General features: G+C 37.5%; 1 protein-coding gene across 2 annotated transcripts in view; it reads right to left on the bottom strand.

Moving 5' to 3' along the window:
• Positions 1–312: 312 nt before the first annotated feature.
• Positions 313–27132, bottom strand: part of TDRD15 (tudor domain containing 15) — a 158053-nt gene continuing 131233 nt past the window's right edge. For both annotated transcript variants that reach the window (XR_003572108.1, XR_003572109.1), the window contains one exon: positions 313–976. The gene's annotated coding sequence lies outside the window, so the exon portion shown is untranslated. The remainder of the gene's footprint in view (positions 977–27132) is intronic.

Below are 27132 nucleotides of genomic sequence, written 5' to 3'. Positions count from 1 at the left end.
AGGGAAAAGTCAGGTTATTAGTCATCTGTTTGTAATACTGGAAACAACATTATGAAAGGACACCCTTTCATTAATTTGTTTTCTGTCCATTCCTATTGCTCTGCTAATAATGAGGGAAACACAACACAGGTCAAAATTCATCCTGACCCTACAGCTACTGGGTTAGCTTCAGACTCTCTATTATTCTACAAAGAGAAGGGGAGAGGCTGTTTGAAAGTGTAGCATTTCTATAACGTAAATTTTCTTTTCCCCCAGTTATTCTGTAAATTTTGGGAAGTATTGCTCTACAGTTAAATATGCTTTGGACTGCATTTCTGAACAGCTTGCAGAGACTACCACATAATCTAATGAATGTTATACTTGAAGGCTTAACCTCATTAATTGGCACTGTGATATCCTCCTGATCTCTTCCTTCCTGCTTCCCAAGAGAAGTGTCAACATTTAAAACTCGATTTGTCTGCTGATATTTTTTAAGGGATAAATAATTTAATTCATAAAACTGTGAAGTACCTATTCAATCATAAGTGTGATTATTACAGAGTTTCTCTCTGTAGAGTGAGGAACAAATCCCTATTTAGGATTTTCAGGACAACTCACCATCTATTTCTTAGTTGGCAGTCTAAGTATTGCAATGTAGGACCATGGAGAAACCTGAACTAGCTTGGGTGTTAGGTTCAGTATGAACATGGTATGATATATCTTGTGAGCCTTCAGAAAACATCTGTAAATGGAAAATTTCTGCCTAAGTTATGTATGATGACTTTTTATGATCAACACAGAAAAGTAGGCTTTTCTAGATCCCAATTCATCTGACTTCTTTTAGTTGTTTGTTCTAGAAAGGATGGAGTGCCTTTTCCTCTCTGTAAAGAGAATCAGAGACAGACTCCCACTTTCTTCAGCTTCTCCACCAACATCTCAGACTGCATTCCTCACTGACGTAGCTTCACATCCTCCAGTTCTGGATCAGAGAATTGTTCTGAAAAAAAGAAACAAAAAATTTCCCAGAAAACCACAACAAACCTACAAGAAACCCAACCAATCAATTAAAGGAGAAAAAAACAAACAAAACCACAAAACAAACAAACAAAACAAAAACCAACCAACCAAACAAACAAAACAGGCAAAAAAACCCCTCCACCCAAACTTGATGTTATTCTGGTAGCACAGGGAGGAATGAAAAAAATCCCTAGTAAATCTTCTTGTCCAACAGGGTTTGTCATTCCATGTATGGCTAAAATGACAGTTGATTTTATATGGACATATCTATGAGCATGAGAGAAGGATAATTTTTCATAATTTCTAGACACAAGCCAGGATTTGTCTGAAAATGTCAGTACCTCTTAGGCTGGTAATACTCACTGGTGTTGTGTTTTCTAGAAAAGATATGACTTGTATGTTAAGCTATTTAAAGAAAACTCCCCAACTTGTTATTAAAGCTATTTCTGTTTCAGTCATTAACATAATTTGGTTTTACTTTTCAAAAAGTTCTGTAGAGAAAATTCTTGCTCCTCCTCTGCTCCTGCTCATCGTATCAATTCCTAAGCACACCAAGCAATAAACCTCTCTCACCTCAGGAGACCATCTATATAAAAATTAAAGCCTTTTAAAAAGCACAGTTCAATGCAGAAATATAATAACATCCCCTATTTATTTTTTTAAAAAACTAGGTTATAAATTACTGAAGAATGAAAAGTTGTATATAGAATTCAGGTGAATAAATAAATTATATTTATGTTGTTATAAAAATAAATGCCCTTCATAGTACAGTGTCAAAAATATAAGGAAATAGCTATAGTGAATGGCAGGGTGTTATTCCAGGAATGAACTGTGCTTGATCAATCTAACACCACCTTGCAACTTTTCTGCTCTCTTGATGCATTCTTATGACCTACAAAGATCTTGGAAATATAGGCTGTTTTAAACTTTGCCACTGCCCACAAAGAAATCTAGTGTCAGAAAAAGATGGGGCACCTTATCAGAACATTTCAGCCTGAAAAATATAAAAGAAAAAGTTTGCTTGACTTTATGGACAAGGGAAAAAAATCCCTTGCAAAAGAGGCAACTTTCTGCTTACAGCCATGTCCTTCAAATCTCAAAAATAAAAAGCAATGCAGAAGATGGCTTCTCATGATATCCTAAGGGAAAAAAAAAAAAAGAAAAATTCAAGCAATTGAGGTAACATGAAATCAAAGATACATTTATAAAAAGTAAGAAGAATTAAGAGTCTAAGAGTCTACAGTTAGTAGTTAAGCTTTAATTCACTGCAACTCTTCCTAATGGACTGACAATTAATTACTCTATCGGCTATTCAAAAGTTATGGCATATTCCTGTGCTGTAGGAAATACATTCTAATTTACTGTGTTATAGCCCAGCAATAATATTGAATATGATTACTCCATCCTACACTTCTCATACAAAACCTAAAAGGCAACATACACTTTTAGCAGACATCCACAATAATTCAGTCAACCCACCTCTGATATGGTCCTGCATAACATAACCATTACATTTAATTCTAAATGTAAAAGATTGTTCCTGGTTTTAAAATAGACATCACAGTTATGGGTTGGGTAGCTGGAAGGTCCTCTTACATCCTCCAAGTGTGCATCCCACAGTGACTGCTATGTAATCTTGCATAGCACAGGACGGTCCCTCAATCTTAAGGGACAATCTCAACCATTAGTAAAATAATAAAATAGTTATGCTAGAAACTTGCAAATAAGGTCTTGGTTCCTATTTCTCTTTTTTTCTTGCAATTTCTTTTCAGGCTCTGATATGTTTTATTCATTGTTGCGTCCATATATAGAAAGACAGAAGTGTACTCTCTCCTTGCTGGTTTTTTCATATCCCTTTCCTCTACAGACAGATCTCCATCTGTTGCTGACAATCCACTGAATATCCACCTTTTCCCTAAACCAACATCTTTAATATATAAGCAATCCTTTTCATACCCGGTGCAAGCATGAATGGGAACAAACCCTACCGGCCTGATGAGAGTCACAGAGAGATTTCCCTGCTGATAGTGCCTTCAGTTAATTAACTCCATACTAAAATCCATATATATCTACTCACAGAGAGTATCCTTTGGTTTTACCCCTTTCAATTAGTCCAGATGCTATCATTAGGAAAACCTGTTGCACTCAAAGTATATATTATTTTTATATACAGCATTTTCACTCCCCTAAAGGGTCTAAGCCTTCAGAAGTTGGTTACATGGCCAAAAAGTTTGCACACAGAGTAATCAATACCAACAATATGAAGACATGTCCTTCTATAACCTTGTACAAAGAGCACTTCCAAAGCATAAAAAAAGGAGACAAAGTTCTATGTGATGCCTGAAGATGATATATATCTAAAAGCATATACTCAGATATGTTGTAGATTATGAAGACACATACCCCAATGATATCATTTCACACATTTCCATAAGAATATCTTCACCTTAAATGTGCCCCTAAACTAGAAACAACTTTTTCTGGGTTGTCTACCTTCTTACAGTCTCTGAAGCTCAGCATGGAATTTCCCAAAATCACCTGTTGATCACCTGCACAAATGTACTCTCTAGGAAAAACAATCAATAATTTCTTAAGTACATTTTTTTATTCAATTTTGGTTTTTTCCATGGCTTTATTTTAAGTTTAACCTTGTCAATTGCCACAAAAGTTTGTGTTTCTCTTGGAGATAAGTGAATACTGAAGAATAACAATCCTCCTTTAAAGAAAAAAAAATAATTCTGGACTCAGTGATGAAAACTGTAAAACTCGTAGGTTCAGAATTTCTTCCCAACATTACAAAATGAAAACTGAATTTAAAAGTTCTGAATTTTGAAAAAAAAGGACAGCTTTTGTTGTCAATTTTGCAGGACCTGGAGGCATGAGTACTTAATGAACTGGCATTTAAATATAAATTGTTATATTTCTAGCATTCTAGATATTTGCTTGAATGTGCACCCTATGTGAGATGGGGGTAGAAATGTTCTTGTCCAAGTCCCATATGAAAGCACACCAGAACTGATCAGCTCTGCCCCTACCCCGAGGGAGAGATAAAGATGGGTAAAAGGACATATTTTGAGACATTCTTGCCATACACGATAATAGTGATAGGTTCTGAAATACAAGCAAATCAACCTGCAATATACCAGTGTTGCCCAGCAGCTGCATCTTTTCAATGTGTCAGTGGTTTAAAAGCTATGGCATGGCATGACCATCTGGTAAAGACTTTGTCCAAGCATGAAAATATACAGTGGGTACTCAGAGGATAGTCCATATAACCTTATTCCACTCGTAAACATTAACTTTTTAGGGTGTATCTATTTCCAAGTATCTTTGAAATTTTGATTGTCTCTTTTTTTAAGTGACTGATTAAGAACAGTTATAAACATCTGCATGTACATGTGCTCTCCTCAGCACTGAAGGACAAAAAAGATGGGCTGTTGTCATTGCACTATCATGCAATTGCAGTGCATCTTTCTTTAGCCTTGTAATGCAGGGGGTCAGGTAAAACAGCCAGGAAGGTCCCTTTTAATTGGAAAATCCATTAAATAGACAGAGAGGAGCATGAAACGTATACTATGAAAAAATACAAGCATTGACCCAATTTTTGCTTCAAGATCATATGCTGGAAAATATTTAACAGAAATAAACAGAGCTCAAGGCAAGGGTCAAGCAGCAGAGAGCTGAACAGATAGCAAAACATTAATATAAAGGATTATAGTCAGCATATGACTGAGAATAATTCTGTGGATGCTCTGGCAAAGACACAAGTACAAAAGGCTTCTAAATGAAACCAATGAAGCAGGAGTTCTAAGAGTTTAGCAGCACACTGCCGTGGTGTAGCTGGAAAAGGAAAAAAACACCCACTAGGGGAAAAAAGTAATAAACTCTTGCTACCCATGGGCAGACTTCAGAGCAGTTGAATAAGACAAATAGAAGAAAGCATCCGCTACTGCCCAGAGGGAAATGTAATGACCCAAGATATGACCTGCCATAGAGAGAGCCCTGTGGAATAAGACAGAAGCAGAAATCTGGGAAGTTATGTGAAACTAAAATAGGGTCTGAATTAAACCCAAGTCAGCAAAGCAATGATGGAATTGAGAGAAAATTTTGATAAAGCACTGCTGCTTTCTTCCCCCACTTGAAGATAAATTATTGCTTAGGTTACACAAATCCAAATATAACACACGTAATGGTAAATATATTGTGACTGAATTGTCACACTAGTATTGTTTATTCAAGAAAAAGGGTAAGTGTAGGAGTCTCAGAACAGAGATTGAGAGTGGCCCAGCTGTAACATCCGTGTACTATTAACATGAAGACACCAAGGCCAGTTTTAAGTCTGAGACAGTATGTTTTTGTTCTCTCTGTAGTACAAGCCCTTAAACTTCATAAAGACTGTAAAACCTTACTGTCCTTGCTGAAACAAATCTCTGCTGTGAGAAAGTCATTGCTTGCAAAAAGTCTGACTTAAGAATTGCCTTTTTTTCGCTTGGTTGGGATTTTTTTGGTTAGTGGTGGTTTTTTGACATTTTTTCGGTCTTGTATATCAATATCAGGAAATGCAGGCATAGGATCTTTCAAGGATGGAAAAGATTTTCCAGTGTATAAGATCCTTGTACATCTCTAGTTAGAGTTCTTCTCTAGTAGCAGACAACAGTACAGAAAATATTTGAGTTATGGATCAGAAAAACAGTAATTCTCCTATTTTTAAAGGTCTCCTGGATTTATTTATTTTCTGAAAATTAATAGAATTCATTTTTCATCATCCAAGGTAATTAGCTAAGCATCAGCATGCACTCATTCTCTACTGCTCTTCCTTTTTCTTTCTGGCAGTCTTTATTTGACATGAGCAATTAACATTATTCCTTTGAAAGAAAGTATCTGGCCCAAATTCACCACCACAGTCTCACATCCTACTCCATTTAATCAGACTGAAAAAGTGAACTTTTCACAGAATGCTAACATGAAACATGTTGACCAATCCTTTCTCTTCCCCTTGAATTGCTGAAATATTCGTTGACTGTGACCTAAATCTGTCAATAGTTTAGCTGCCTTGAAGTTGTATTTTCCAGTAAAGAAACTTTGTCTGGAAAAGGGGAAAATTCTCCCCATTCTGTGCTATAAGCCAATGATTTTAATTCACCACCTCTGTGAACCTCCTTTGTATCATTCCTTCTTTATTTTTTCATCACAGGTCTTCTTATTCATCTCCATTATACATATAACAAATTCTTAAAAATAGACATGCAGATATCAAGATGTTTACCCAAAAGACGGGGAAAGGCATAAAAAAGTGAGTATTTAATGGCTCTTTTACTTGCATCTGTGGTAAAGGCAGGAGACATTTCTCTTCTGAATCAAGAATTATAAACTTTGCCCAAAATACTCAAATTTTTAAGCATGAAAACAAAAATCAGATTGAAAGATGGCTGTTTATTCTTCTGGTGTTTTGGGGTTTTTTTATCCTCAATAGTCGTGTAGATATCTTATCTGAAATTTCTGCCTTCAGTTTATTCACTGGAGATCTGTAACTATTTGTTCGTGCACTGATGCTATCCTCTGCCTTAAACAATTATTTCCCTTCCCCACTGCTTTTTCTCCTGCGTTTGCTTAAAAGAATCAATTATGTCCTTTTTCAGGCTTTGTTTTAAGAGCCTAACCAAGCTGTGCTCTCTTGAACACTTCTATACTGCCTTCTGTCAAAATGAAGTGCAGTCCAGAGAACTCTGAGAGAGAAAAAATATAAGCTAGTCTGCCTGCATGATTCACTGCCACATCCCATGGAATCACAACTTTAGAACTCAAATTAATACAGTCTCTGTTGTGCAGTACTACATTCTTGCTAATAATTTGCTTCCTTCTGTCTTCTAATCTTCCTGTCTTCCTTCTCTGCCCTGAGTGATCGATTTGCTCACACATTTCTTTTCTGCCTTTGCATTTTCTCAATAATGTTCATCTCCCACCGAAAAGAATCAGTGGATTAGTGTTTGAATATGATCAGTGGAGGAACACAGTGCAACAGAAAAGAGAAATGCTCTAGCCTTAAAAGAGATCAATTGACAAAGGTAGTGCCCAAAAGGCAGAACAGAGTTAAGATAAATTATGTGAATAATTCTGGATTTATTGGGCTGATAATAAAAAACACTGAATGCTCATCACATCTACTCAGCTCAGTAAAAGTTGAGAACAGTTTCTGTTAAGAACTGGAGGGAAGAAGAGGAGGCAGAGGGATATAAAACAAGTAATTAAGATACTGTGAAAAGGCATGATGAAGTCACAGATTTGAAATAGAACAGATTTTAGGAATGGCTGCCTAGTTCATTAGTAGCCAAAACAATATTTTTCCCTTGTAGCACATATTGTATAGATTCTAACATCAAGTTCTTTACATGAACCATAAAATATTCTTGCAGGGTGGAGAATGGGCAATCCCATATTTCTGGTTCTCTTTCAGCACCGGGAACAGTTGCCTAACTGCAAAGAAAAAAAAATAAAAATCCTTCTACTAAGATAACAATGCCTGTTCTAAATATCAAACTGACTGCTCTGAGACTGGTTTGCACTAAAAAAAGAAGAGGTGATGTGTGAGGAAGAGGGGAGGAGGAAAGAAGTCACATAGCTCTCCTAAAGACAGATGGAAAACTGCTGAGCACCACCATGGTGGACACCTGCTGGGCTCTGAGTGGTGGGTGATAAATAGCGAGCAGCTATACAATGGTGGGTTGGGCACTTTAGAGCTCTTTTACTTCTCATTTCTGCATATCACAGACTTGAGTTGTGTCAATTCCTGTCTACAGAGATCATTAAAGGTGTGTTCATTCCCTTTTGATCCCTCCTTATAGCAGTTGGGTTTGAAAAGATCCTCTCAGTGAAAAAAGGAGCATCTTGACAATTTTCCTGAAGACTGTTTAGGTGGGAGTCAGTCTCCTTTGGTTCATGTCATGGAAATCAAGGCAATTTTTCTCAAAACACAGGAAGGTGAAATATGACCGCTTGGAGTTAAGGGTTATCTTTTCAGTATGAAAAATAGACAGTCATAGGGTTAGAGGTGAAATATGCAAGTACCTCAATCTAACTGACATACTCCTATAAATAAATTTGATTTTAATGGGAATTTTCCCTGGTTAACAAATGACTAAGGAGCACTTCATAAAGCCCAAAGGTAGTAGCTAGTATTTCAAGGACATTTTTTTCTTCCTGAAGGGGATTGCACTATATAGCATCTACACGGAGCAGTTATGAAATATACATAACTAGGAGGGGAGAGAGACAGAATGAAATAGCGAAATAAGTGCATTTGCATATCTGGAAATCATGTCAGTCCCCATTTTTGTACATATTCCCGCAAGTGAAGAATTACACCCACAGTTACACATGTTAAATGCACAAATCATGTTTCAGAAGTGACTTTGAAAACTTTACAAAATTCCCTTACTAGAAAACATGCCCAAATACTCAAGATGGTGTGGGGGAATTAAAAAAAAAAGGAAAGTGAGAAGAAGAAAAGAAGAAAAATTAACAGGAATCTATGTAAATATCACTGTGCTGATCTAGGGATTTGGATGTCTCTACGAAAAAGCTTGGAAAAAGCTATTTAAAAAAAAAAAATTAAAAAAAGCTAAATCCAAACAAAACCAGTGGCAGATCAGAAATACAAAATTTCTGAACATCAGACTCTTAAGTCTACAGGTGAGAAGAGTTTAATAGACAAGAAAAAATGCTAAGTTTAGATTTGGGTGGGGGTGGTTTTCAAGGAAAGAAAGAAAAGGACTGAGTAACTAAGCCTAAATAAAGGAGAAGATGTTTGTTGTTACAGGGCATTACTGTCACAGCTTTACAAAACAGAAATGCTTAGATGGGAATGAGGAGGTGAACCCAGTTGGTGGCAAGTTACCAGTGTCATCCTCAGGGCCAGTGCCGGGGTTGACATTGTTTCATACCTTCATCAACGACTGGGGCAATGTGGCAAGTTTCAGTCCTCTGAAAATCGGGTGGAGGGTCAGATGTGCTGTTCTTCAGATGGACTTTGGCAGGCTGGAGAAATGGTACAACACGAAATTCAAATTCCAGAATTTGAGACAGACCCCCACCACGCAGATGTGCAGACAGGGGCTGGCTGCAGAGAGAGCACCTGGGAAGAAGTGGAAAGGTTTTAGCAGCATAATGAACCACCGTGGCAAGACTTTTCCTTTCCATAAACTTTCATTTCTCCCTTTTCGCCACTTGCTGATATAATACTGAGAAAACAAAAAATTAAAAAATGGAAACTGAAGGGTTAATACACTTGAATATGACAGAGAGCCCTGCCATGTGTTTTGAAAGCCATTTGACAACACGGAAGCAGGAGGTGTGGTGCCCTGTAGTTCAGAGGGTACATTGTTTACCATGAAATGCCGGATTTGCATATGGTAAGTACTTTCTTTTATTAAAAAGCAATGCAAATAGTCACACAAACTCCTCTGTAAATAGCAAAGGAGAACACTTAGCCACCCCGACTGAGGAATTACACCAACCTAAATGGCAGCAGAATCTGGCCTAGACATTGAAAAATGCCCAACTTATCTCTGAGAAAGTTAAGTAATTTTTCTTTCCTCTGTTTGGTGGCAGCTTTGCTCCTTTATCACCTGTACAAAATCAAAAAGAGGTCAGACCCTCCTGCACATGAGAAAAAAACCTCTTATTTAAAAATAGGATTTCAGTCTTGTGTGGGTTATGAACCTCTACTGGCAAACAAAGCTCACAGAAACGCTTATAACCTATAGGATACACAGTTTATCTTTGCTCTGATTAGATCTTCCATACATTTTAATCTCTTCTCTTTCTTTACACACTTTATAATAACACTCTCTTCAAGCAAACACTCTTTAATCTTATAATTTGAAAAGTAATTCCATTTCAGCTGTCTTTTTGGCAAGTGACCTTTTCTTCTTTTTTGCTACGGGTGAAGAAAAAAAAAATCCCGTCTTTCTGATTTTTATCCTTGACATTCTGTATCTCAGAACTGTTCATCCACTGAGGTTTTTGTCAGCAATAATATTTCTCATTCTGAATTTCTTGGTGAACAGACCTTAGAAAATGTTCCTTCCTGAAAGCCATTTGATTAATTTGTCTAAATGCATTTCTTTAGTAAACTGGTTGATTGTTTGAAAATGTCAGGGTCTAGGAGCAGATCTGAGAGCTGTCCTGGCAAACACTATCGACTAGATTAAAAACAAAGTGTAGAGACATGACAGTGAGGTGGACCAATCACTGGCCTGCCATCTGTCATGGATGGATTAAAACAGTCTTTCTGTACTGATATCTAGGAGACACTAATTCCAGTCCAAATACATGGATTGGCTCATGCAGAAGATTTACTCAGAGGAAAGTTTTTTTTCTGGGTAGTTGAAAGTCATCTGTCATATCACTAAAACAAACTGCTCGCCCTGATCACAAGAAAGCTCACATGTCCTGTGTACTATTTTTCAACTACTACATTTAATTAATTGAGGAAATCATTACAAAAGATTCCTGTACATCTTGAGTGGACTGAAGATAAAACAGTTAAGAGCTGTAAACCACCGGTTTAATCTTGACAGTGTTTTTACCAGTAAAATGGCCATCGATCATACAGAGCCTGAAGGATTTTCCCACAGAGAAGAAGTTAACAAAGGAAGATTTCTCTGTCAGTTAAAGCAGCATGAATCCAATTTAACTCCACTGGTCTCACATACATCCACTCCAGACCAAAGCAGTGTTACCACTACATAAACAAAATCTCAGTCACTTCCCCCCAGAAATTAAGCTGCCTCCATTATTTGATGGGGCTTTTAGATGGAGGCTCAGGCTGTGATGCATAACCATTTGGGACTGACAGCTCTCTCACTTAAACACAGAAAAAAAATCAAACACTTTATTTAGACTAGATGAGATCGTTACTATTTGGAATCTTTGTCCACAGCCTGGATGATGGGACACCCTCAGCAAGTTTATGGATGACGTCAAACTGGGGGGGTAATCCATGCAATGGAGGCTGTCAGTCCGAAGGGCCTGGATAGGGTGAAGAAATGGCCTCACAAGAACTTCAGATGCTGTGTTCTTCTTGGGTGCCTCATTATGAGAAAAATGGGTGAAAGTTTAGCAGTGGACACCAAGCTGGCCAACGAACTGGAGCACATGGAGTCCCAAAAGAAGCTGAGAGAGGTGGGTCTGTTCAGCCTGAATAAGAGAAGGTTCAGAGGTGAGCTTAGTGGTGTTTACATCTACCCAGCTGAAACACATAGAAAGGTAGAGACAGTCTTCTCAGGGGTGCACAGCAGTGGAGGGAGAGGCAACAGAGACAAGTGAAAACATGGGAAATCCTGATTAGACACAGGGGCGTATAGGGGAGAATTCCGTGAAGGTGGACACACAATAACAGAGAGGTTGAGGTATCTTCATCTTTGTTGGTGTTTGAGTATCAACTACTTAAAGATCTGCACAATCTGCCATGAGCTCTGTGAAGAAATTTGGTCTAAATTACCTCAGGAGTTTGCTACCCATGATGCTATCGCTGATATTTGGATGGTTAAAGTCAGCTCATGTGAGTGCCACCTGAACAATTCTTCACAGAAATAAGATAAAACTTCTCAGCAATGGTATGAAGGAACTAAAATCAAAATTTCCTGGATAAATCTTGCTTTTGCAACATAAGGCTCTTCAAGTAAGTCACATTATTATTTTTAGGTTACTGACATCTTTGTAACACATCCTTCTATAGAAGATTTGTCAGATTACACAGAACTGGCAAACATGATAGCACTGGACAATAATAACTACAGTGGTACAGTATTCTTTCATGTTTCATTTTCTTCAGTTCTTTGAATTTAAGTTTCCTAGTAAATTAGACCTATCATGGAAAAGTACTTACAACAGTTAGGAATGTCCACGGTTCTTTCTCCACTTCCATATCTTGGCTGTAGTTTGAACTTGCATATTTAGATCTGGAAATTCCCTGTTTTGATCTCTGTTCTGTGCAATATAACAAAATAGATTTTTCCTCCCACATTTTTCATTTTGGGAACAATTATAAATGTATCTTTATTTAAAGGACCGTTATTAAATTATATTCAAAAAGGTTGTGTAGATACCAGGCTGAACAGGACAACAAAAGAAGTCAGTATCCAGCATATAAAACCTCATTGTACTAGGCTGAAGACTAGGAGAGTAGAGGGAAAGGCATTGATTAGATTTGTGGGTTGATGCCTTAAAAAAAAATTGAAGAAAAGATCATTCTGTCACAGAATGACATCTCTTTCCTGTTTTCCTTTGCCAGCCAGCAGAGCTAGGGGCATCTGAGAAGAGAAAGCTGAGCTCTAAAAACAAATAATTCCAAATGTATGTTGTCAGCTGCTGCCCACAATATAAATAACCTAATTTGCCCTGTACACAAGCCTACAAGTAAATTATTCTAACAGCACTTCAGAAAAGATGAATTTTCAATTGTGGCTGCATTATTTGGAGTTTGTGAACAACACTTAAACGGGCAGTTTTTTTCAGTTCATTTTCTAATTAATCTAGAGACCTAATGAATGCCAGGGAAAATGTTTTGACTGACTGAGATGGTTTCTTAGTTTGCTCTAATGTGAAAGACGGGAATAATGGTTGCCCTGTTGCAGAGCAAAGGGGATTCAAAACCTTCCTGCCTCAAAATTCCTCTGCAGCCACCCAGGAGAGAAAGCCTCAGCATGTCAAATGTTACACAAACACGACTCAGTGCCTCAGCAGACAAATCCATTTTAACTGTGCCTCCATCCTCCTTCTTTCTTTATTCCTTGCCTGTGCTTTAACCAGTATGGGCTATAGCCATACAAGTAATCTCAACAGCAGCAGTAGCAATGCCTTGATTTTGAGGCAAGCTGGTATAGTTTGGCTATGCCTGTGTGACACCCTTAGGCACCTGGGTGGCTTTGTCCATAGGTCCTTTTGGGGAGAACCCCTAATTCTTTGGTAAAATGTACCAGGAAATCAATTAACAATTAAACATTCAAACAGTCAGATTATAATGCCCAAGCCACAGGCCCAGCACTGAATTTACTGCAACTTCAAGGAAAAAAAAAAAAATTTAAAAATCTTCTTTCTCTGCTGCCTGACAAATTCTTCAGCTAACTTAGCATGTCTTTACATCAGCAGGCATGGCACTCCAAAGGAGAGGTTTACAGAAGAAAAGGAAAGAGCTGGTTTTGGTACTGTCATCCTCATTATAGTCATAGTGGTCTCTTAGTGGTTGGGCATTAGTTGTACACCCCTTGGGTTAGTTTCATCACAAATAAATCCTATTTGAGGGCTCCAAAACTGCTTCTCAATGTGAAGCAAAGCATAACAAACAAGTACTTGTTCCAGTAGTGGACAGTCCCTCTGAACTAAACTGCTGATGTACATGTATTGCTACAGGGCATGCAAAGATAAAAAAATATATTGGATTATCATAATGAAGAAAGGAAACGTGAGGTTCAGTGAAAGTCCTAAATGAGAAGCATTTGCATCTGGAAGAATATCTGCATATCAGTGTGAAAGCAATGTGACAGCCCTCAGGAGTCGGTGGTGATGGTGGGCTTATGGCACGTGCTGAAACAGCATCAAGGTAATCACTCATTTCTAATTTTAAAGTAGGGACAGGCAGATTACCCACTTTCAAAGGGGGACATTACTTGTTTTTAAGCTGTGACTCCTGGACATCACACTGCTCTCCAGTGGGCTTTCTTAATTATTTTGCATTCCTTTGCAGATCACTTCTCTGATTGTTTTTTGTGATAAAGTACTTCCACACCTAATAATAAAACTACTTCCTTATGGTGATGTTTCATATGGTAAAAACCTATGGAGTTTTGGTTTTTGCATCAGTTCCACTAATGACAATAAAGAATACCACCACTGTGATAGCTATTTATCCAAGTTCAATTGAGACTGAGATTGACACACAAAGTGGTCCAGCTTTTTTTTCCCAGTCCTTTGAGAAACATCTTTGAAATTAGATTTTTTTCCACCTGAAAACTGGCTAGATTCTTGACGTAGTGGCAACTTCTTACCAGTAAAAAGACTCAATTAATTTTATAATACAAACTTACACTAGGAAAAATGCCACTTAAGGTTGAGGCATTGCAATACAGCCATATCCTCCCCCTGCAAGGGATCCTTGAAACAGCAATTTGCAAGTAATTGGCGGGAGTTGTGTACGTGTTTACTGAGTTACTGTACTAGGTGATTAAAATTCCAGGTAATAGCAAGATTCATTTTTCACAGATATGTGATTCATTAGTACTTCATAAAGGGAGTTGGGAAAAAAAACAGGAAGAAATTAGATTTTTAAAAGTATCAAAGAATATGTGTAGGTAGGCTGTAAGTGCGTGTCTTCCTGCTATCAAGCATACTCCATGCATCTGTGTAAGTGGTACCAAAGTGGAATTTAAGAAGCAAACATTAAAAACTCACTTTTTCATAGGAGGACCATAGGGATAAATTGGAAAATAAGAGAAGTGCATCTGGACAGAAGAAAAAACTTCATCCCCAGCAGGACAGTCCAACATTGGAGCAGGTTGCCCATAAGAGATGTGTAGCTTCCACTCTTGGAGGGAAGACCCAGTCCTTGTCTTATGTCACTGCTGACCCTGCTCTGAGCAGTAGCTTGAACTAGAGACCTCTTGAGTTCTCCTGCCATGAGTGAGGCTTTGATATTTAGGATATCTGGCATACTGCTATTTCATCATTTCTCACTCATGATGTCAGTGCACTTAATGGATCACAACACCTCATTCCGCCCACAGGGTGTGCATGTGAGTGCATCTATACACACATACTTTTCTAGAGGTGAAACCAAAGAAATGGTCACATTGATCATTTTAGATGATCCACAACAACAGGATAATAAAAGTATTATGATCAGCATGACCCACACTGAAAGAAGGAGTCGCACTCTGCCCAGCTCTGACCCTGTTATTCTGCTCTGTGACACTGCAGGAGGAGTTATTAGATTTCAGATAGCCTCAAGATCTCTTATTGATTGCAAAGGCAGGTTCCTCTTCTTATTGACCAATTTCACTTTGTGTGACATAAACTTCCCTATTTGTGTTTTCTGTGGATGAGAATTTATATAGGTTGCCTATTTCATTGTTCTGATGAAACTGGCTCAGAAAAAAATAAATCTATGTCTACAGATACAGGAGTAATGAGCTATCAAGCACGTATTTCACTGTAGTTTAACTGTCTTTCAGATATAACCCTAAGAACCCATCTCAAGGACATTTTATGCTCCCTCACCTCCCTTTTTTAAATGAAGTTCCCACTTTGCAGGACTCACTTTTCAGAATTCTTACACTTTGAATCTTTTTAAGCATTTCTCAGATAATTATGTGAAGTGGAATTAATCTAAAAGTTACATACCTTATCTAGGCTAGTCATCTAAGGTTTCTCTCCTGACACTGGTGAGAGACTGGCACCTCCGAAGGGCAATTTTCATACCATCCAAAAATAAGTGTATGAAAGACTATAAAAGGCATGAAATTAATTCTAACAGTAATGTTGAATTTTGAGCTTGGATACAATTTCTACTGAATTCATATCATATCTATACCCTACATGAACTCCATCTATTGCTTCATGTGTTAATTATTCTCATCTGTATTAAATATTCTGTATAACACTTCTGAAAATGATTAGGACAGGCCAATAACTACCACTAAGAGCTTATAATGGTTTTTAAATGTCCTTTGGGAAATTTTTCATTGGAAAATGTTGATTAATTGAAACTGATCCTTTGGTCCAGGATGGAATTTCTGGTAAAACATACAAAAAGACTGCTACTCTTCTCAGAATAGCAAGTAGTCAAGTTGTAATACTAATTAAGCATGGAAATCTTTTTCTTCAGGATGGGAACTTTATTCAGTCTCTCCCATTCTAGGTAACTTACCTATTCCATTGGGACATGAGGTGATTTCATGGTCTAATGAATCTTTAATTAATGATAGAGATTTGGATAAGTCCAGTAAAAGATACTGAGGACAGCCAACAAGCCTCCCATTGATGTAGCTCATCTGCCTCTCCTGCATTTCCATGAGTTTCTTTGGGTACCAGAGCTACTTGGAGATCCCTTAATTTTTTATTCTCAGTTTTTATTCCCCAAAACACCCAAACAAAAGTTCCCACAGATCAGCTATAGACAATCTTTTACATACAAATTTGTTTTACTTCTCACAAGAATAAGGATACAGTTTAAGTCTTTAAAAATTAGGATTAAAAATAATGTCAAGACTTCTCAGACTTCTATTTTAAACAGAAAAGATGGGTAAAAAAAGATGGTTAAAAACATACAATCATAATGAATAAGCTTGATTTAAAAGTAAGCCATTATTTACAAGCTTGTTATTAATTCATCCATAGTGAAATGATGGAAGGAAAAGGCTAGTCCCATAGGAGCTGATTAGTAGAAAACCAGACACATTTAGTACAGGAAAGAGTGGCAGAGGATGAATAAAGAATAAGGAATTTCATAGACAGCAATGGAGTGAAGTTGCCTAAATGAAGTGTATGAAGTTATAGAACTGAAGGAGCAACCAGTCAGCAGAGAAACTTTTCAGAATGAAACCCTTGGATTGTCCTATATCTAACTAGGAGAACGAGTTTTGGTGAGGTATCCTAACTTTTATATTATCTGTGCTTTCTAAACAAATCAGTAGAACTCATCTCAAGATTTGACATTGACATTGCAGGTATTTCCAGCTAAGACATGCACGCAAGGCTCCTGTTCTGAAGAAAAATAGTTATTCTTTGCTTGCAATTCACCTGATTTATTTTCATCATTCTGTGAATCACACAGTAGAGGATGACAGTGATGGACTAGCTTGGAAGCTAGCATCACTCTTAATTACAGTGCTGCTTTTGTTTTTCTGCCTTTCCTCCACTGCCTAATATCTGCATCACAGGAAACCACTGATTTTTCCTTCCAGTCAACTCCTCACTGATAGTGACATTTTCAAAACCTTTATGATTTAAACTGTTTCACACACCAAAATGCACATGAACAACAGGACTATTTGTGCATGCAGCTGTCAAGATGATGAATGTTGATTTATTGCCAGCTTTTGATAAAGAGTATACTTTGCCTCCACAAAACCAGTTTTGGAATGGACATTGGATATAAGAATAAAGTTAATGTTTGGGAATATCTGTGAAAGAAAATTATGCACTCCTCTCCAAAGCAGTCTCCTTTCAACATTTGAGACTTTTGCGTTAAACAAAGCAAATTTAGTGGCCAGCAGTCTGACAGTTTGACATCTATCCCCAAAATTTGCTGTAAAAATTCTTCCACTTGTATCACAATTCCAGAATATTTCATACAGGTGTATTGTTTAGAATAGATCAAATATGTGCTGTAAAAAAAAGGATTGTTAAAGAACTTCTAGGATAATTAGATACCATGAATGAGAAGCTTTATTCCAATATACAGCTCTTTGCAGAAGAACAAAACGTGAGTGGGAGCAAGAAAGAGAAACTTCTGCATTCAAATCTGACTTATCATCTGAAAGCAATTTAAACTCTGTTACTGTATGTTTAAAAGGGGATAAGAAAGTTTAGGGAGTTATTTTGAGAAGCTGTCATGAAGGTTGTTTAGTGAACAGTCTTGATAATGTTACATGGGGAAGAACACTGCATTCCACATTATTTAGCTTTGACAAAGAAGAATTAAGTCACTTGCTAGAGATTTCAACCCACTGAAGAAAAGAAGGGATATAATGTGTTGTTACATGTTTTAGATACCTCCCATAACTGTGTGCTAAAAAATATTTGTTTGATACACTTATATACCTAAAATAATATTCCTCAGAGATCTTAAACTTCTCCCTTTTGCTATCACATTTATTATATTGCATAAAAGATTACCAAGAATGAAGTGAAAGTCAAAATAGATATAAGTACTACTGTGAAAAAATCATTAAATGCTATATATAAACATAGCTTATACACTAAAAGAAAAAAGTTGAGATGATATGTAGAGAAAATAATTTTAACACATGTCTGAGTAATAACGTTTCATCCATTCTCTCGTGTCTTTATGGTAAGTTGGCTAATTTGTTACACTTCTCAGAGAATTTATTCGTCGAGTACACTAGTAGAAACAACCCAAAAGAAACTGAAGACTTACAAAACAGTTTTAGAATGTCATAAGAATTTTTACCTGCTAGAGTGAAAGTAAACCAGGAGAAACATACAAACAGGGAGAGGTATACTCCCATCCAGTACTCACTTAATGACACAAAATGATTTTCCTTAACTTCACTCACTTAGCATAGGATCAGGGCCAGAAAGAGAGAAAAACTTGTGGTTAGTGTTACAGGTAAATCAAAAAGGATTGCAGTTCTATCCTTAAGTTGAATTTGGAATAATCAACCACTAAGATTACTCAGAATCACATTCTGAGTTGGAAGGGACTCACGAGGATCATTGAGTGCAGCTGTTAAGTGAACAGCCCATACAGGGATCACACCCACAACCTTGGTGTATTAGCACCATCTCTAACCAAATGAGCTAGTCTCCCATCAAATGCATCCCTAAATTTATATGTCATACACGTTTATCTGTGTACAACAAAATGTTTTCATCAGAGAGCCATAATTTTTGATTCCTGTTTATATATGTAATATAGAAAAAGTTTCCAAGTATGAAATAAGCTCTTCTGCTTTATTATATGAACTTTGACACATTTGTACAAGTGGGCTTCAGTTTATACAGATACATATTTTCTGTATTCTAACTTTATGCCTCAATGCCCAGGGCTTTGAGAAATAAAAGAATTTCCTGTAATGTGCTAGATACAATCTTCCATTTTTTATGGGCTCATGAAGCAAGCATTCATAGCAATGTCAACTTCCCTTTAGGGATTATTTGTATTTAGTGTGAAAAGTCATTAAAATTTTCAGTCACTGGATTTTCCAGTAAGCCAACACATTCTAATGATTAGTACCACTTCACATTTCTATTCCTTCTCTTTATCAAAGCTGTGAAAAACATAGCATTATCCTAAAATTTGACATGCAGATATAGAGGAAATATTAATAAAGCAGTTGAGTAAACCACTTTCTTTATCAGACCACAAAGATATATTCAAGTCTGAGCATTAAACTGAGCTTCTTCCCAATTACTTATGGCGGAAAATAACTGATTATTAATTAAAGCCTTGTTTGCTCTGGAGATTTTCTGCACCAGTTGCCACCGTAAGTGGCTAAATAACAGAATCATTGCAGCAAGTGTAGAGAGGCAAGGCTGATATTTGCATTAGAAGTGTTTACCCCTTTTTTTTCCCAGTCTGAATAGATCCAGCAGTGCAAACAGCTGCTTCATTTGATTACACTAAGGATTTCACGAGGGCAACTAGACTGATAGTCCCAAATAAAAAACCTAAGACCTCACCCCCTTGGGTTTCTGGCTTTGGTTTTGCCTCCTTGCATCCCCTCGCATATAGAAATATTATCGTTCAAAAATTAAACAGGTGCATGAAAAATGGCAAGTGTTCTCTCAGATGACTCCCTCTGCCTTGCTGTGCATCTGCTGTCTGAACTCTCAAACTCCCTTGCTGTTCAGCTTCTCAAGCATCTGTCATTTGACTTCCCAACCTTGCCATTAGATGCCTTTGATGTAACATTTTTTTCCAGGGTAGATGTTTCTCAAATGTTATTGCTGCCCACACCAGAGAATGCAAGCCAAAAAAATTACACATAAATATTTCCTTTTCTATTTTCTGTAAGTAAAACATACTATTAATGTTAATTTTATGCCAAGATGCTCCTTAGATTCCCGATATTTTGTCTGCTTCATGAGGGATTGGACTGTGTGCAAAAAAATAGGTATGTACAAGTAGTTCTTCTTGACTACGAGGGTGGTGAGATACTGGCACAGGTTGTCAAGAGAAGTTGTTGATATCCCATTCATGGAAGTGTTCCAGCCAAGTTGGATGAGACTTTGAACAACTAGGTCTAATAGAAGGTGTCCCTGCCCATGGCAAAGGGATTGGAACTAGACGATCTTTAAGGTCCCTTCCAACTCAAACCATTCTATGATTATATGATTCTTAATCCTCAAAACACTTAGCCCATTGTACTGCAAATATTTGGATTGGTTTTGTGCCCTATTTTTAAGAGGTTTTGGCTGATTTTGGCTGAATAAAAGGCAAAACTAATGCCTTAGAGGCATCTAAGTTTCTATTTAAGCAGCTACACAAAGAGGTCACATTATCAGAAGCAGTGAAAATTCAGAAATTTCTCTGAATTTTGTGGAAACTGTACATATTCATCAATTTTGAAAATATGCCTTTTTTTTACTTAAGTGGGGAACTATGGCATTTAATCTGTGTCCAGTCTAAATGACAGCTAGTGGAAGGGCAGATTTTCTGCAAATAGCTTACATGCTCTTTCTTGGTCTAGTGCTTAATTTTTAACTGGTACTGTTTCAGCAGTGTTTGAAAGACTACAAAGAGTCTGAGCTCCTGATGCATACACTTAGTAAGTTTGACTCTCTTTATCCAGAATTTAGAGACACAGAAATAAGGTACAGTATGGTACTTAAAGTTGTCCAGGCACCATTCAAAGGAGTTTCGCAGTCTACAGACAAGGAGGCAAAGATGTAGCAAATAGTACATTTACTCTGCCTAGTATTTGGTATTCCTCTGAAAAGATTATGTGCCTGAGGTCTGATTTCCAGGATACAACAGGCATGAGTTTTCCTGGATCCGTTTTTATGAAAGGCTGTGGCCAATCTTTCTGTGTTCTGACAGTCAATAAAGGCTATTGCTGAGAAAGCTTATAGCTGGTGAAAAGAGGGTAAAAAAGTTTAATAGTGGTGACAAAGAAATAAATTAATTAAATAACTTACTAATGTGACCTATTCAATATGACAAAATTGTGTTGAAATAAATGAAAGTACTTTGTGTGGTATATTCTTGTATACTAAATATACATATAAACAAGTAGAAACCTCTCCGCAAATATTGCTTACGATATTTGCTTACGATTGCTTTCTACATAATTAGACTGGAGAAAGGGAAAAAAAATTGAGGATCAAAACTTCCAGGCACAATCTTCAGATTATGCAAAAGAGATGCTGTGAGACACTGGATTAGTAATTATTGGGTCAAACCAACTCAAACGTGTGTGTGTGGGGTGGAAGGGATAGGTCAAATCTCACAGAGTTGAGGTGATGCCTTAACTCACATGCCAGCCCCTGCGAGACTCCTGGGGTGACTCTGGAGCCACAGGCTGTCAGTCAAAGGCAGCCCTGGAGCACTGCCCACACCACACCCCAGAGCCCCTGCCTCAGCCCCAGAGTGGCTGGCACACAGGGAGCACAGCCTCAGAACCCCGGAGTGGCCAATGGGCCAGAAGTCTCACCCAGCAGGAGTGGCCACAGAGGGCCAAAGCAAATAAAAACTGCAACACGTGGCTCCATCTTTGAGGATGGAGCTCCATCTTCCTGGCATTGAGGAAGCTGGACTTGTGCAGGACTCTCTGGTGGTACATATTTAATAATCACTTTCTCTCTCTCCTTCTTCTTTCACTCCTTCTTCTTCACTTTCTTTACTCCTTTCTTAATTTTTTAGGTAACCTGGGGACAGAATGGGTTGGATTTTACTAAGTTATATGAGTTAGCATGTGCTAAATCAGTGCTTTGTAGAATGCTTTGTTTTGGTTGTATGTTGCCCTTTTAAACTTTTTCTGAGTTCTCTTCTTTTCTCTCTTATTTTCCGAAGTTTATCTGTAAAAGTACCTCTAGAGAAAATGTGTAAAGCATCTTCCCTTTGCACTACCTCAAGGTATTAAAGAACCAAGGGCTCTTCTAAAGATTCAGTAGGTGAATGTAGGGGGTTGTTGTGACCCAAGTGCAGGACCTGGCCCTTGGCCTTGTTGAACCTCATACAGTTGGTCTTGGCCCATTGATCCAGTCTGTCCAGATCCCTCTGCAGAGCATTCCTGACCTCCAGATGTACATTCTCACCCAAGTTTGTGTCACCTTAAAACTTACTGAGAGTGCCCTCGATCCCTCATCCATATAGTTGATAAAGATATTAAACAGGACTGTCTCCAGTATTGAGCTCCATTAGTGATTGCCCCCAGCTGGATTTAGTTCCACTTACCAGCACTCTCTGGATCCAACCGTACGGCCCAGCTCTTAACCAGGCAAAGAATGCATCTGTCCAAGCCATGGGCTGCCAGCTTCTCCAAGAGAATGCTGTGGGAAATGACGCTGAAGGCTTTACTATAGCCCAGGTAGACAGACATATCCACAGCCTTTGCCTTATCCACTAAGTGGTCACTTTTTCATAGGAGAGGATCAGGTTATTCAGGCAGGACCTGACTCTCATAACCCCATGCTGGCTGGGCCTGATCCCCTGGTTGTCCTGTACATAAAATGTGTTGGCACTCAAGATGATCTGCACCATGAGATATTTTTCAAAAAATAAGCCATCCCTCGGTATGTATAGCAGTCCAACCCTAAGACTTTGTAAAAAGATTTGATTGCCATCAGTGTGAAAAAAATATTTAACTTTCTATACTTTGAGGAAGTTAGAAAGACAAAAAATGCAACTGTGACATTTGAGGAAATGAAAAGTCAACATATAACAATGTAAATCACACATAGCAAATACAGCTATAATAAACATACCTTTATCCATCTAAGATACAATGACAAATACTTCTAAAATTCAAATTATATTTTACAGCCTAAGTAAATATTAAAAGGCCTCCAAATCTGCTATCATAAATCCCTGTGACCTCTCAAGTTTTCACCACGTGTATTAAATAAAATGAGAATGAACCATGAAGGCATTTTTCCTCTGCTGAGAAAACACACAGGTAAAAAGAGATAGTTTTACCATCTGCATTTAGAAGGGCTGTGTTTCTGAAAAATTTCTATAACTGTGGGTTTGTCTACAGGCAGGTTTCACATTATTTTACTGCTAAAGTTATAGAAATGGTCATAAATTACCTGCATGGTGATCACACCCGCAATGCAGTAATGGCAGCAATAAATTATCAAAGACAGCACCTCAAAGATGAGAGAAAACATTCCACTATGAGAACAATTTATATTTGGACAGGTATGGTCACTGTTGTATAGTCTGTCTCTTGCTTTAGTTGGTTCAACTGTGGTTTTGCAGGCCATATTAGGGAACACACTTAGCATGTAAGGTCAAGTTGGACAGGGCTCTGAACAACCTAATCTAGCTGAAAAGGTCCCTGCTCATTGCAGGGGCATTGGTCTAGATGATCTTCAAACATCCCTTCCAGCCCAAATTATTCTATGATTCCATATTTCTATGTTAGCTAACTTCAGTGATGGTGCATCTACATGCCTTCACCTTCTGTTCAGTGCAGTGGAACTCCTCAGCAAGAGGTGCATCCAGTGCCATCGGGGTGAGCCTGTGCCCAGGTGACTCCACAAAAACAGCTGAAGGTCTTGACAATTCATATCCTAGTTTTCCCCCATCACTTTGTGCCCATGCCACCAGATCACTTCCTTTACTGTTAGTAGTTTCAATCTGTCCCTACTAATAATGTTTGAGCAAGCTTTGCTGAACTGCAGCAGTAATCAGTGTTTTCAAGCTGTAATCCTGACCGCACCATATATTGAGGCTTAAAATTCCTTTTTCTCTGATAATTAGAAGCTTTATGTTTAATATTTATTGCAATGCATAGTCTCAGGAGATGACAGAGGATGCATGATAAATATGTTATCTGCCCCTGAAACAAACAGACATCCGTCTATCCAAAAGACAGTGCTTGCCAGCTGTGCATATATAAAGAGTAAATGTAAAACCAGCTGTTCTGTTAGTTCATCCCATATAGAGAGGTTGTCGCTGTAATCACTTTGGCTGGGAAAACTTCCAGTCATCTCACTGCTGCTCCTCATGAATCACACTTGTCAGAAAAACGACGGCGTCTTTTATATGGCGTTTGGTTATTTTTAGGATGAGTGCTACAAGTGTATTTAGGGCAATTACTTTCAAGACTTGAGAGAAATCAATTGATATTACTGAAAAACATATGTCTGGCTCTTCATTGAAGCAGCAGACTTGATGTTTGAATAAAAATATAGAGTTATCCTTCCAGTGCACTCCATCAACACAAGTATCAACAGTAAAGCTTCATATAGTTTCCTGAATTTCTGAAAAAAATGGACAGTTTGGAACATTTCTGAGAAAAGCAGTAGCAGTGACTGGTCAAAGATCTAGAAAACATTGCTAGGAAGAGAAATTTGAACAAATAGTGCTGTTAAAGAAAAAGTAAAAAATTACTGAAGACATGAGAACAAATTTCAAATAGGTAGTCTGGCACAAAATAAAAGGCAATAATTTGATTTTGTTTAAATTTAGTGGATCAACTGTGGCAATAAAGTTCCAAGCTTGATATTAAGTGGATTAGCACAAATAAATAGCTAGCTTATATTTAAGCATATGCTATGTGTCTAAATACTTGGGACAGATTCCCATGACATCTACATGTAATAATTTTTTAATTCTACTCAGAGCTGCATAGATAAAGATACAAAAATACAGATTTTATAAATATACAGTAGAATGAAAATAGCATTTATGTGGAAAAATAAGAGGCACTTAATGTGGTTCTGTGGCTATCTGTTAGTACTGTTAATCTACAGAGAATGGGTGGACAACTTGTATTTTTAACTGAAACCAGAAGTTTTGATTATGCACAGGTACAGCAATGTCAGGGAAAACAAGTGACTGGTACCTTCTTCTAGAATCAGTGATGTCAAATGTGTCTGGTCCAATTTTTCATCAGTGCTTTACCTGATAAAGAGGATTTTCTAAATCCCACAATAGTACCTGGCCCATGAATTGCACAACATCAAAGTGTTTTTCTCCTCCTAGCTTTTCAGAACTTCCCCTATTTTCCAAAGGATTTTTGATTAAAACTGAAATATCTTTGATGAAATAACATATTTTGATGACATTTTTAAAGGTAAAACTGCTTCAGTCCACCACCTTTTTTCTGAAGTGTTCAATAGGAAAAATGGTTCAGAATGTTTCTTTGATTAGCTACTACTTCTTGATCTAAATAAAATATTTCTGCCTACAGGTTTCAGGGTCTGCACCTGAAAATATGTAGTTTTGGAACTTTATTTAATTGTGTGTTGACTTTCAGATTATATTTATACTGATAAGCTATTATGGCACTGTACTTGATAATGCAGATGAGCAGGTGACTTGTATGCGTTTTGAGATTATCCAGACAAATTCAAGAGCTGAGTCATTATCATCATGGTTAGTCAATGTTTTCTAATATAAATTGCTGTGATTCTCTGTTCTCCAGGAAACACTAACATTTTGTATCCATTTGGTTTGAAAACATTTTTGAAATGTGGAAATTCTTGGCAAATGGAAATTCTGTTTTCACCATAATCACAAATTATGTAATCAGGGCTCAGCTGCACTATTCAGAGCTGTAACAAATCAAAGATCAAGCATAGATTTTTTTCTCTGTAGATAAAATGGAAAAATTCTATAGGATATGAAGAAAAATGGGTCATGAATACCAGAATAACTGTGAAATATACATTTAAATTAACTGTTCTGATTAGTCTCTTTACATACATAGATATTTTTAGGTGTCAGTCTCTGATATTCTCTGATCCACACATGCCAGTCATAAGAAAAAACTGAAAATTTACTCATAGCAGGAGTTTTTTGGTTTACTTTTGTTTGTTTGTTTGTTTTTTGCCAGTCCCTCTGCCTTTTGAATTAACTCTGGTCTTAAAATAGGATTTACCTGGATTTATCATCATTGACTTCTGCAATATAAACTATTCCTCTGGGGTTCTTTAAATTCTTCTTAGTGTGGCTTTTCTAGAGTGTACACAATTGGGCAAGTGTATGGTTTAATTCGGTTGCATTCATGCATGTTCACATCTGGCCACTCAGACACATTTTCACATTTTGCAGGATATGTCCCGGAAGAAAGCGGTGCATGAAGCAGGACTCATGAGGAGCAAAGCCAGGGGAGCACCTAACAGAGTCAAGGACAAGGCTTTAGAATATTATTCCTTTCACAGATGTCGCAGTAATGCTTCAATTAGTTACAGAGAAACTCTGATTTGGTGAGAACGGGGCTGATCAATGGAAAACTGGGCTGTACAAGCCCTGTAGGAATTTGTGAGCTGAGCCCCCAAGTTTGCTTTATAGTTATTGTACTCAAGCAAACAACTTCAGGTCTTCTTAGCAGACAGAGTTTAAAAAAAACAAAACAAAAACAACAAACAAACAAACAAAACCAAACAAAACCCCCCCACAAGCCTCCAATCACTTTGAGGGCACAAATCTTCAACAGCCTACTAACCATCCTGTCTAACTGGCACTGGAAACTTTACCTTCTAAACTACTTGCTAGTTTAAAAGCATGTGTGAAATGCATGTGACCCAATTTTTGCCATTAGACTCTGGTGTAGATGCAAAATAGAAAACAGCCAGCTTTGGGAGAGGGATCCAGAGATGTCCTGATGAAGTAAAATAAAGGTTGACCAAGATGATCACTTTGATTTTACCCTATGAACCATGCTAGGAGGAAAAAAGATTAGTAACTCTTTCCAAGTACTTAAATAACTAGAAAACCATAACAATTCCCATTTTCTTTTGCAGTGTTTTCACTAAGCAAAATTAGTGAATGAATTTCCACAGGGTCTTACCCTACCAGGTGTAAATACAGGGTATATCACTAAAAACATGAGACAAAAGAGAGAAAAGTTGAATGCCTTTATGAACCCAATGATAGCACTCGTGTTTTGTACTTCTTTTTTAAATATCATGTTCTTAAGGAAAAAAAAAAAAGAAGTGTCAGAAGTGTCTAGGCCCGGTGGGTGTATCTGGCTGCACCTCATGCCCATGCCCTGGGAGACCAGTTTTATGCCTCCAGAAAGCTGAAGAGTTTCTAAAATTCAAGGTATGGCAAGCAAAGAAAGGATAAGATCTAAGAAAGACATGGGAGCCTGTAGATTTGCTGAGTGGCAAGCAAAGAAAGGATAAGATCTAAGAAAGACATGGGAGCCTGTAGATTTGCTGAGTGCCTAAATAACTGTTGAAAGAAGCAGGAACAGATCCATTAAAAAAAAAAAAAACAAC

The sequence above is a fragment of the Empidonax traillii genome, unplaced genomic scaffold (assembly GCF_003031625.1).
Source record: "Empidonax traillii isolate 1590-97213 ecotype Southwest subspecies unplaced genomic scaffold, ASM303162v1 scaffold333:size665630, whole genome shotgun sequence".
Classification (NCBI taxonomy): Eukaryota; Metazoa; Chordata; class Aves; order Passeriformes; family Tyrannidae; genus Empidonax; species Empidonax traillii.
Note: the sequence above shows the minus strand (reverse complement) of the source record. Positions and strands in the feature narration are given on the sequence as shown.